Source organism: Panulirus ornatus, chromosome 46 (genome assembly GCF_036320965.1).
Source record: "Panulirus ornatus isolate Po-2019 chromosome 46, ASM3632096v1, whole genome shotgun sequence".
NCBI classification, from domain to species: Eukaryota; Metazoa; Arthropoda; class Malacostraca; order Decapoda; family Palinuridae; genus Panulirus; species Panulirus ornatus.
This window is the reverse complement of record NC_092269.1, coordinates 22,698,494-22,711,068: the sequence shown is the minus strand read 5'-3', so window position 1 is coordinate 22,711,068 and position 12,575 is coordinate 22,698,494.

The following is a 12,575-nucleotide window of genomic DNA, read 5'->3' as shown; positions in this document are numbered from 1 at the left end:
GCGACGAGGTATAAAAAAAAAAAAAAAAAAAAATATATATATATATATATATATATATATATATATATATATATATATATATATATATTTTTTTTTTTGCCGCTGTATCCCGCGTTTGCGAGGTAGCGCAAGGAAACAGACGAAGGAAATGGCCCAACCCACCCCCATACACATGTATATACAAATGTCCACACACGCAAATATACATACCTACACAGCTTTCCATGGTTTACCCCAGACGCTTCACATGCCCTGATTCAATCCACTGACAGCACGTCAACCCCGGAATACCACATCGATCCAATTCACTCTATTCCTTGCCCTCCTTTCACCCTCCTGCATGTTCAGGCCTCGATCACACAAAATCTTTTTCACTCCATCTTTCCACCTCCAATCTGGTCTCCCACTTCTCCTCGTTCCCTCCACCTCCGACACATATATCCTCTTGTTCAATCTTTCCTCACTCATTCTCTGCATGTGCCCAAACCATTTCAAAACACCCTCTTCTGCTCTCTCAACCACGCTCTTTTAATTTCCACACATCTCTCTTACCCTTACGTTACTTACTCGATCAAACCACCTCACACCACATATTGTCCTCAAACATCTCATTTCCAGCACATCCATCCTCATGCGCACAACTCTATCCATAGCCCACGCCTCGCAACCATACAACATTGTTGGAACCACTATTCCTTCAAATATACCGATTTTTGCTTTCCGAGATAATGTTCTCGACTTCCACACATTCTTCAAGGCTCCCAGGATTTTCGCCCGCTCCCCCACCTTATGATCCACTTCTGCTTCCATGGTTCCATCCGCTGCAAGATCCACTCCCAGATATCTAAAACACTTTACTTCCTCCAGTTTTTCTGCATTCAAACTTACCTCCCAATTGACTTGACCCTCAACCCTACTGTACCTAATAACCTTGCTCTTATTCACATTTACTCTTAACTTTCTTCTTTCACACACTTTACCAAACTCAGTCACCAGCTTCTGCAGTTTCTCACATGAATCAGCCACCAGCGCTGTATCATCAGCGAACAACAACTGACTCACTTCCCAAGCTCTCTCATCCCCAACAGATTTCATACTTGCCCCTCTTTCCAAAACTCTTGCATTCACCTCCCTAACAACCCCATCCATAAACAAATTAAACAACCATGGAGACATCACACACCCCTGCCGCAAACCTACATTCACTGAGAACCAATCACTTTCCTCTCTTCCTACACGTACACATGCCTTACATCCTCGATAAAATCTTTTCACTGCTTCTAACAACTTGCCTCCCACAACATATATTCTTTATACCTTCCACAGAGCATCTCTATCAACTCTATCATATGCCTTCTCCAGATCCATAAATGCTACATACAAATCCATTTGCTTTCCTAAGTATTTTCACATACATTCTTCAAAGCAAACACCTGATCCACACATCCTCTACCACTTCTGAAACCACACTGCTCTTCCCCAATCTGATGCTCTGTACACGCCTTCACCCTCTTAATCAATACCCTCCCATATAATTTACCAGGAATACTCAACAAACTTATACCTCTGTAATTTGAGAACTCACTCTTATCCCCTTTGCCTCTGTACAATGGCACTATGCACGCATTCCGCCAATCCTCATGCACCTCACCATGAGTCATACATACATTAAATAACCTTACCAACCAGTCAATAATACAGTCACCCCCTTTTTTAATAAATTCCACTGCAATACCATCCAAACCTGCTGCCTTGCCGGCTTTCATCTTCCGCAAAGCTTTTATTACCTCTTCTCTGTTTACCAAATCATTTTCCCTAACCCTCTCACTTTGCACACCACCTCGACCAAAACACCCTATATCTGCCACTCTATCATCAAAGACACATTCTACAAACCTTCAAAATACTCACTCCATCTCCTTCTCACATCACCACTACTTGTTATCACCTCCCCATTTGCGCCCTTCACGGAAGTTCCCATTTGCTCCCTTGTCTTACGCACTTTATTTACCTCCTTCCAGAACATCTTTTTATTCTCCCTAAAATTTAATGATACTCCTCTCACCCCAACTCTCATTTGCCCTTTTTTCACCTCTTGCACCTTTCTCTTGACCTCCTGTCTCTTTCTTTTATACATTCTCCCACTCAATTGCATTTTTTTCCCTGCAAAAATCGTCCAAATGCCTCTCTCTTCTCTTTCACTAATACTCTTACTTCTTCATCCCACCACTCACTACCCTTTCTAAACAACCCACCTCCCACTCTTCTCATGCCACAAGCATCTTTTGCGCAATCCATCACTGATTCCCTAAATACATCCCATTCCTCCCCCACTCCCCTTACTTCCATTGTTCTCACCTTTTTTCCATTCTGTACTCAGTCTCTCCTGGTACTTCCTTCACACAGTCTCCTTCCCAAGCTCACTTACTCTCACCACCCTCTTCACCCCAACATTCACTCTTCTTTTCTGAAAACCCATACAAATCTTCACCTTAGCCTCCACAAGATAATGATCAGACATCCCTCCAGTTGCACCTCTCAGCACATTAACATCCAAAAGTCTCTCTTTCGCACGCCTGTCAATTAACACGTAATCCAATAACGCTCTCTGGCCATCTCTCCTACTTACATAAGTATACTTATGTATATCTCGCTTTTTAAACCAGGTATTCCCAATCATCAGTCCTTTTTTCAGCACATAAAATCTACAAGCTCTTCACCATTTCCATTTACAACACACTGAACACCCCATGATACCAATTATTCCCTCAACTGCCACATTACTCACCTTTGCATTCAAATCACCCATCACTATAACCCGTCTCGTGCATCAAAACCACTAACACACTCATTCAGCTGCTCCCAAAACACTTGCCTCTCTTGATCTTTCTTCTCATGCCCAGGTGCATATGCACCAATAATCACCCACCTCTCTCCATCAACTTTCAGTTTTACCCATATTAACGAGAATTTACTTTCTTACATTCTATCACATACTCCCACAACTCCTGTTTCAGGAGTATTGCTACTCCTTCCCTTGCTCTTGTCCTCTCACTAACCCCTGACTTTACTCCCCAGACATTCCCAAACCACTCTTCCCCTTTACCCTTGAGCTTCGTTTCACTCAGAGCCAAAACATCCAGTTCCTTTCCTCAAACATACTACCTATCTTCCCTTTTTTCACATCTTGGTTACAATCCACACACATTTAGGCACCCCACTCTGAGCCTTCGAGGAGGATGAGCACTCCCCGCGTGACTCCTTCTTCTGTTTCCCATTTTAGAAAGTTAAATACAAGGAGGGGAGGATTTCTGGCCCCCCGCTCCCGTCCCCTCTAGTCCCTTTCTACGACACGCGAGGAATACGTGGGAATATTCTTATATCACCCCAATCCCCAGGGAATAATAATATATATATATAATATATATAATATATAATAATATATATATATATATAATATATATATATATATATAATATTATATATATATAATATTATTTTTTTTTTTTTATACTTTGTCGCTGTCTCCCGCGTTTGCGAGGTAGCGCAAGGAAACAGACGAAAGAAATGGCCCAACCCCCCCCATACACATGTATATACATACGTCCACACACGCAAATATACATACCTACACAGCTTTCCATGGTTTACCCCCAGACCTTCACATGCCTTGATTCAATCCACTGACAGCACGTCAACCCCTGTATACCACATCGCTCCAATTCACTCTATTCCTTGCCCTCCTTTCACCCTCCTGCATGTTCAGGCCCCGATCACACAAAATCTTTTCACTCCATCTTTCCACCTCCAATTTGGTCTCCCTCTCTCCTCGTTCCCTCCACCTCCGACACATATATCCTCTTGGTCAATCTTTCCTCACTCATTCTCTCCATGTGCCCAAACCACTTCAAAACACCCCTTCTGCTCTCTCAACCACGCTCTTTTTATTTCCACACATCTCTCTTACCCTTACGTTACTCACTCGATCAAACCACCTCACACCACACATTGTCCTCAAACATCTCATTTCCAGCACATCCATCCTCCTGCGCACAACTCTATCCATAGCCCACGCCTCGCAACCATACAACATTGTTGGAACCACTATCCTTCAAACATACCCATTTTTGCTTTCCGAGATAATGTTCTCGACTTCCACACATTCTTCAAGGCTCCCAGAATTTTCGCCCCCTCCCCCACCCTATGATCCACTTCCGCTTCCATGGTTCCATCCGCTGACAGATCCACTCCCAGATATCTAAAACACTTCACTTCCTCCAGTTTTTCTCCATTCAAACTCACCTCCCAATTGACTTGACCCTCAACCCTACTGTACCTAATAACCTTGCTCTTATTCACATTACTCTTAACTTTCTTCTTCCACACACTTTACCAAACTCAGTCACCAGCTTCTGCAGTTTCTCACATGAATCAGCCCCCAGCGCTGTATCATCAGCGAACAACAACTGACTCACTTCCCAAGCTCTCTCATCCCCAACAGACTTCATACTTGCCCCTCTTTCCAAAACTCTTGCATTTACCTCCCTAACAACCCCATCCATAAACAAATTAAACAACCATGGAGACATCACACACCCCTGCCGCAAACCTACATTCACTGAGAACCAATCACTTTCCTCTCTTCCTACACGTACACATGCCTTACATCCTCGATAAAAACTTTTCACTGCTTCTAACAACTTGCCTCCCACACCATATATTCTTAATACCTTCCACAGAGCATCTCTATCAACTCTATCATATGCCTTCTCCAGATCCATAAATGCTACATACAAATCCATTTGCTTTTCTAAGTATTTCTCACATACATTCTTCAAAGCAAACACCTGATCCACACATCCTCTACCACTTCTGAAACCACACTGCTCTTCCCCAATCTGATGCTCTGTACATGCCTTCACCCTCTCAATCAATACCCTCCCATATAATTTACCAGAATACTCAACAAACTTATACCTCTGTAATTTGAGCACTCACTCTTATCCCCTTTGCCTTTGTACAATGGCACTATGCACGCATTCCGCCAATCCTCAGGCACCTCACCATGAGTCATACATACATTAAATAACTTACCAACCACTCAACAAATACAGTCACCCCCTTTTTTTAATAAATCCTCTGCCAATACCATCCAAACCTGCTTGCCTTGCCTACTTTCATCTTCCGCAAAAGCTTTCACTAACCTCTTCTCTGTTTATACCAAAATCATTTTCCCAAACCCCCTCTCACTTGGCACACCACCTCACCAAAACAACCTATTCTGCCATATATATATAAATATATAATATATATATATAATATATATATATATATATAGATATATATATATATATCATAATATATAAATAATATAATATATTTATAAGCAATGTATAAGGAATAAGATATATGGCTGTGTGAGGAAAAGTTTTTAGAAAACAATGAAAAGCTTTATCTAGGATGTAAGGGACATGTGTACGTGTAGGAAGATGAAAAAGGGGGAAAAAAAAAAAAAAGTGTTTGGGGTTCTCTGTGAATGTAAGGGTTTGCGGCAGGGGTGTATGGATGTCTACATGGTTTTTTAAATTTTTGTTTATGGATGGGGTTGCTAGGGAGGTGAATGCAAAAAGTTTTGGAAACAGGGGCAATATCAGTCCAGTTGTGGATGAGAGAGCTTGGGGAAGGTAGTAGATTGCTGTTCGCTGTTGATACAGTGCTGGAGGCTGATTCGTGTGAGAAACTATCAGAAGCTGCTAACTGAGTTTTGGACAGTGTGGTAAAGAAGAAAGCTGAGTAGTAAATGTGAATAAAGAGCAAGGTTTTCAGTACAGTAAGTTTGAGGGACAAGTCAATTGGAAGGAACGTTTTGAATGGAGAAAAACTGGAGGAAGAGAATGTTTTGAATATGTGAACAGGTTGGCAGCGGAATGGAACCATGGAAGCGGATTGAATCATGGGGTGGGGGGGGGCGAAGTACTGGGAGCCTTCAGGAATATGTGGAAATCGGAACAATATCTCGAAAAGAAAAAATGGGTATGTCTAAGGAATGGTGGCTCCAACAATATAGTATTGGCTGCGAGGCGTTGGCTAAGAATAGAGTTTAGTGCGAGGAGGGTTGCTGTGCTGGAAATTGGATGTTTTGAGGAACAAATGAGTGTGAGGTGCTTTTCATCGAGTAAGTAATGATAGGGTACGAGAGATGTTTGGTAAATAAAAAAAGTGTGGTTGATAGAAGCAGAAGAGGGTGTTTTGAAATGGGTTTGGTCAGATTGAGAGAATGAGTGATGAAAGATTGACCAAGAGGATATATGTGTCAGATGTGGAGGGAACGGAGGAAATGTGGGAGACCAAAATGGAGGTGGAAAGATGGAGTGAAAAAGATTTTGATGACGGGCGGGGCCCCTGAACATATGCAGGAGGGTGAAAGGCGTGCAAGGAATAGAGGTGAATTAGAACGATGTGTACACCGGGGTCGACTGCTGTCAATGGATATGAACCAGGCATTGTGAAACGTCTGGGGTTAACCATGAAACGTTTTTGTAGTGGCCATGATGTGGAAAGGAGCTGTGTTTTCGGTTGCAATTATTACATGACAGCTAGAGACTGAGTTGTGAACGAATGTGGCCTTTGTTGTCTTTTCCTGGCGCTACCTCGCGCAATAAAAGGGGGGGGGGGGTAGTTATTTCATGTGTGGCGGGGTTGGCGATGGCAAGAGTAAAGGCAGACAGTATAGAATTATTACTGTGGATATATGTCATATGTCTGTGTGTGTAATATATATATAATACGTTTCCGTTGAGGTGTAAAGGTAAGTATATTTGCGTTTTGTGGACGTGCATTATATACATGTGCATATGGTGGGTTGGGCCAATATCTATTATTCTGTTTTCCTTGCCTACATACGCTACCGGTAGACAGCGACAAAGGAAAATGAAAAAATACACAAAAAATATATATACATATATATATATATATAATAAATACTTATATATATATATATAATATAATATATATATATATAACATATATTTATTTTATTTTATCTATTATTACTTTGTGCTGTCTCCCGCGTTTGCGAGGTAGCGCAAGGAAACAGACAAAGAAATGGCCCCAACCCCTCCCCCATATACATGTATAAACAACGTCCACACACGCTAATATACATACCTACCAGCTTTCCATGGTTTAACCCCAGACGCTTCACATGCCAGCTTCACTCCCCTGACAGCCACGTCAACCCCGGTATACCCACATGGCACCAATTCACTCTATTCCATGCCCTCCTTTCACCCTCCTTCATGTTCAGTGCCCCCGATCACACAAATCTATTACACTCCATCTTTCCACCTCCAAGTTGGTCTCAGGGAGGAAGAGGGGAAAGAATAAGAAGTATATGTGTGAAGAGGGGGGATTGAGGGAAGATAGATGGAGAGAATGGGGAAATTTAATGGGATTTTATAAAGAGGAGGAGAGAGATTAATAGAGAGGGGGTGGGAATATATGAGAGAGGTAAAGGTAGGGTAGGTAGAGTGATTTAATAAGATATAATATATGGGGAAGATTTATGAGATGGGAATGATATGAATGAAGAAGGAGATATTAGAGTGAATGTGAAATAGAAGAGATTAATGTATTATGGGGGGGGGTTAATAGTGGAAGGATTTATGTAAATGGGGGGGAGGGAAGTGTGTTGGGGGAGAGGTAGGAATATATGGAGGATTGGAGAAATGTTGGGGAGAAAAAGAAAAATAAAGTGGTGAATAGGAAGAGGAATGGGGGGAATGAAGAGGAATGTGAATAGAAATGTGTGAGTTTTATAGGATAGGAAGAATGGGGGGAGAATGGATTTAGATAAGAAATTGGGTAGGGTAAAGATTAAAGTAGGGGTAAGTTGTTAAGGGGAGAGGTGGATATGGGTAGAGGTTAGGGAGGAGGAATATATAGGGTAATTTAGATGGATAATGAGGAGGATGGGGAGATATGGTTGATGAATAATGAGAGGGTGATGATGAGTTATTATTAGGTAGATAGGAAATTGAGAGAGATGAAAATTATGTAGGATGTAGGGAAAAGAGGGAATTTTAGAGGGGATGGGTAAGAAAGTTATTAAAATGAATGTTTATTTGGTTTATTAATGGGTGTATGATATATAAAAGGAAGATTTAAGTATGGATAGGTGTTAATTGATAGGGAAGAGAGGAAGTATAGGTATATGGAAGGTATGAAGAGTGTTTTTAGGGGATAGGAGGAGTTATTAGGGAAGAAATATAATGTGTGGAGGTTGTAAGGAATATGTGATGAGAGTGATTAGAGTGATGTGGAAGGAGAATGTGAATGTTTGGAGTATGTATTTGAATGGGGAGGGGAGTTGGTGGGAGATATGTATGGAGGATTTGATTTATAAGGTGAATATATGAAGAGTAATAGGAGGTTTAATATAGGAGAGGAAAATTGAGGTGGAGAGGGTATGGAAGGATAAAGAAATTGATTGTAAGAAATGTGTTGGAATTTGTAGATATTTAGGGTAAGAGGTTGGGGGTGATAGGGTAAAGGTGAATGGGTGGTAATAGGTGGGTAGAGGAGTTGGTTGTGAAAAGGTTTTGTATTGTTTTGTAAGGTAAATTATGTTTATTTTTGGGAAAAATGGGTGGTATGTGGTTTGGGGGTTGTTTTGTTGAGTGTTTGGTGGTGTTGTTTTGTGGTGTTGGTTGGTTTTGGGGGGGGGGGGAAGGGGTGGGGGGGTGGGTTGGGTTGGTTTATTGTTGGTTTGGGGAAAAAAAATTTATGGGTGTTTGGGTATTTTGTTTGTTTGTGTTTTGGGGTGGGGGTTTTGTTTTTTGGTTTGTTTTTTTTTTTTGGTGTGTGTTTTTTGTTTTTTGTTTTTGGTTGTTTGTTTGTTTTTGGTTGGTTGTTGTTTTTTTTATTGGTTTTGTTTTTTTGTGTTGGTTTTGGTTATTTTGATTTTTTTTTTGTTGGTGGTTTGTTGGGTTTATGTTTGTTTTTTATTGTGTTTTTTTGATGTGTTTTTTTTGTTTTTTTTTTGTTTTGGTGGGGTATTTGGTTTGTTTGTTGGTTTTTTAGTTGGGGGTTTTTTGTTGTTTTTTTTTTGTGTGGTTTTTTATTTTTTTTTGGGTTTTTGGTTTTGTTTGTTTTTTGTTTATTTTTTTGTTGTTTATTTTTTTTTTAGTTGTTTTTTTGTTGATTTGGGTTTGTGTGTTTATTTAGTTTTGGGTTATTTTTTTTTTGTGATTTGTTTTGTTTGTTTTTTTTTTGTGGTATGTTTTATTGGGGAAAAAGGGTATTTGGGGTGGGTATTTTTGTTTATTTTGTTGTTGTTTTTTATTATTTTTAATTTTTTTTTGGTTGTGAGGTTTGTATTGTTTTTTTATTGGGTGGATTTTTTTGGTTTGTGGTATGGAATTTTTTTGTTTGTTTATGGTTGTTTTGTGTTTTTTTTTTGGGTTTTGTTTGTTTTTTTTGGTTTGGGTTTTTTTTTTGGGTTTTTTTTTTTGTTTGTTGGTGTTATATTTTTTGTTTTGTTTTTGTTGTTTTTGGTATGTTTTTGTTGATTATATTATTGGGGTTTTTTTTGATTTTATGTTTTGTTTTTTGTTTGTTTTTGTTTTTTTGTTTTTGTTTTTGTTTTTGTTATTTTTTTTTTTTTTGTTATTTTTTTTGTTTGTTGTTTTTTTTTTAATTTTGTAATTTATTGTTGGTTGGATTTAGGAAAGGGGTTGGGTTTAATGTTTGATTTTGTTTTAAGAAATTGTTTTTTTTTTTTTTTTTTTATTTTTGATTTTTTTTAATGAATAATTGTTTTATTTTTATTTTAGGGATTGTTTAATTTTTAGGAATGGAATTGTTTGAATATGTATGATGGGTTTAAAGGTTGAAAAATGAATTTGAGTGGAAGGAAAAAGGGGTTTAAAGAAAATGGGATAAAAGTGATATTTTTTAGGGATAGAAGAGGGGAATAAAATTGGGGAAAATAGGAAAGAGGGTAAAGAATAAAGTATATGTTTGAAGAGGGGATTGAGGGAAGATATAGATTAGAGATAATGGAAAAGTTTAAATGGGATTTTATAAAGAGGAGAGAGAGATAATTTTGTAGGTGGTGGGAATTAAATGAGAGATTAAAAATGTATGTGTTTTGTAGAGAGATTTAATAAGATATTAATATGTGGGGGGAAATTTATAGATGGTAATATATAATGAGAAGATTTAGGGATAAGAGTTATAGAAGAAAATGATTGTTTTTGTAAGTTTAGTGAATGAGAGTGATAAGTGTGTTGTAAGTAGAATTAATTGAGATAAAGTTTGAGGGATTTGAGATATTATGAGGATTATATAAGGGTGAAATATAAGAGTATAATGGAGTTTAATATTAATAAATTGAGTTAGATATAATAAAGATTTTTAAGAAATTTGAATTTATTATTTAGTTTAATTTTATAATTAAAGATATTTGATAGTTTAATAAATAAAGAGTATTAAAAATGATTTATGTTTTTAAATTTATATTATTTATTTAAAATTGTTTTAAAATATAATATTAAAAAATGGGAAAAATGAATTAGATTAAGAAGAAAGTTTTTTTAATGTAAATGTTTTGATAAAATTTTAGTTTAAAATTGATAAATAATTTTATATTGATTTATTATAATGTTTAGATTAAATGGAATAAAAGTTTTAAGATTTTATAAATGTAGAAGATATATGATTAAAGGGATTTGGGTTTTTTTTTTTTTTTGTTTTATGTTGTTTTTGTGTTTTTGTTGTGTTTTTTGTTTGGGTTTTTTTTTATTGGTATGGTTTTTTTGGTTGGTGTTGGTTTTTTTTTAGATTTTTTTTTTTTTTTTTTTTTTTTTTGGTTTTTTGATTTTTTTTGGTTTTTTTTTGGGATTGTTGTTTGTATTTATTTATTTGTTAATGTTTTTTTTTTTGTGTTTTTTGTTTTGGGGGGGGGGGTTTTTGTGGGTTTTTTTGTTTTTTGTTTTTTTTTGTTTTTGGTTTTTTTTGTGTGTTGGTTTTTTTTTTTTTTTTTTTTGTTTTTTTGGGTTTTTTTTGTTTTTGTTTTTTTTTTTGGGGGGTTTTTTTTTTTTTTTTTTTTTTTTTTTTTTGATTTTGGGGTTTTTTTTTTTTTTTGTTTTTTTTTTGTTTTTTTTTTTTTTTTTTTGTTTTTTTTTTTTTTTTGGGTTTTGTTTTTTTTGTTTTGGTTTTTTTTTTGGGGGGGGTTTTTTTTTGGGTTTTTTGGGGTTTTTTTTTTTTTGGTTTTTTTTTTTTTTTGGTTTTTTTTTTTTTTTGGTTTTTTTTTTTTTTTTTTTTTGTTTTTTTTTTTGTTTGGTTTTTTTTTTTTTTTTTTTTTGTTATTTTGGTTTTTTTTTTTTTTTGGTTTTTTTTTTTGTTTTTTGTTTTGTTTGGTTTTTTTTTTTTTTGGGTTTTTTTTTGGGTTTTTTTGTTTTTTTTTTTTTTTTGTTTTTTTTTGTTTGTTTTTTTTTTTAAACCTCCCAATTGACTTGACCCTCAACCCTACTGTACCTAATAACCTTGCTCTTATTCACATTTACTCTTAACTTTCTTCTTTCACACACTTTACCAAACTCAGTCACCAGCTTCTGCAGTTTCTCACATGAATCAGCCACCACCGCTGTATCATCAGCGAACAACAACTGACTCACTTCCCAAGCTCTCTCATCCCCAACAGATTTCATACTTGCACCTCTTTCCAAAACTCTTGCATTCACCTCCCTAACAACCCCATCCATAAACAAATTAAACAACCATGGAGACATCACACACCCCTGCCGCAAACCTACATTCACTAAGAACCAATCACTTTCCTCTCTTCCTACACGTACACATGCCTTACATCCTCGATAAAATCTTTTCACTGCTTCTAACAACTTGCCTCCCACAACATATATTCTTTATACCTTCCACAGAGCATCTCTATCAACTCTATCATATGCCTTCTCCAGATCCATAAATGCTACATACAAATCCATTTGCTTTTCTAAGTATTTTCACATACATTCTTCAAAGCAAACACCTGATCCACACATCCTTTACCACTTCTGAAACCACACTGCTCTTCCCCAATCTGATGCTCTGTACACGCCTTCACCCTCTTAATCAATACCCTCCCATATAATTTACCAGGAATACTCAACAAACTTATACCTCTGTAATTTGAGAACTCACTCTTATCCCCTTTGCCTCTGTACAATGGCACTATGCACGCATTCCGCCAATCCTCATGCACCTCACCATGAGTCATACATACATTAAATAACCTTACCAACCAGTCAATAATACAGTCACCCCCTTTTTTGATAAATTCCACTGCAATACCATCCAAACCTGCTGCCTTGCCGGCTTTCATCTTCCGCAAAGCTTTTACTACCTCTTCTATGTTTACCAAATCATTTTCCCTAACCCTCTCACTTTGCACACCACCTCGACCAAAACACCCTATATCTGCCACTCTATCATCAAAGACACATTCTACAAACCTTCAAAATACTCACTCCATCTCCTTCTCACATCACCACTACTTGTTATCACCTCCCCATTTG